The sequence below is a fragment of the Schistocerca gregaria genome, chromosome X (genome assembly GCF_023897955.1).
Source record: "Schistocerca gregaria isolate iqSchGreg1 chromosome X, iqSchGreg1.2, whole genome shotgun sequence".
Classification (NCBI taxonomy): Eukaryota; Metazoa; Arthropoda; class Insecta; order Orthoptera; family Acrididae; genus Schistocerca; species Schistocerca gregaria.
Genome location: NC_064931.1, coordinates 513,258,684 through 513,259,233, shown reverse-complemented (window position 1 = coordinate 513,259,233; position 550 = coordinate 513,258,684). Strand labels below are relative to the sequence as shown.

Sequence of the window (550 nt, the reverse complement as noted above, 5' to 3'; positions counted from 1 at the left end):
AAACTCCGTCTTCAGGCCACAAGTGGTCCATTGGGACCACCTGACTGCTGTGTCATCCTCAGACGAGGATGCGGATAGGAGGGGCGTGTGGTCAGCACACCGCTCTCCCGGTCGTTATGATGGTTTTCTTCGACCAGAGCTGCTACTGTTCAGTCGAGTAGCTCCTGAGCTGGCAACACAAGGCTGAGTGCACCCCGAAAAATGGCAACAGCACATGGTGGCCCAGATGGTCTCCCATCCAAGTGCCGTCCACGTCCGACAGCGCTTAACTTTGGTGATCTGATGGGAACTGGTGTATCCACTGTGGCAAGGCCGTTGCCAAAAGTTCAATACACTTAGGTGCATATGATCCTTCTTAGGCTATTGTGGACATACATCATCTAATAAAGGAAATTAAATAAAAAACATTTTTCAGCACTTATTTACAATGATTGCATTACTGCAGAAAATTTATACAAAACTCAGGTTGTATGCTGTACTCACTTTATGTAATATTATTAATAAGATACACCCATCAGTCACTTCTGCTAAAAAATTCATCAGTGCAGTA

General features: G+C 45.3%; 1 pseudogene; it reads right to left on the bottom strand.

Annotated features, from left to right (window-relative positions):
* Nucleotides 1-202: 202 nt before the first annotated feature.
* Nucleotides 203-320, bottom strand: LOC126299951 (5S ribosomal RNA; annotated as a pseudogene).
* Nucleotides 321-550: the final 230 nt, after the last annotated feature.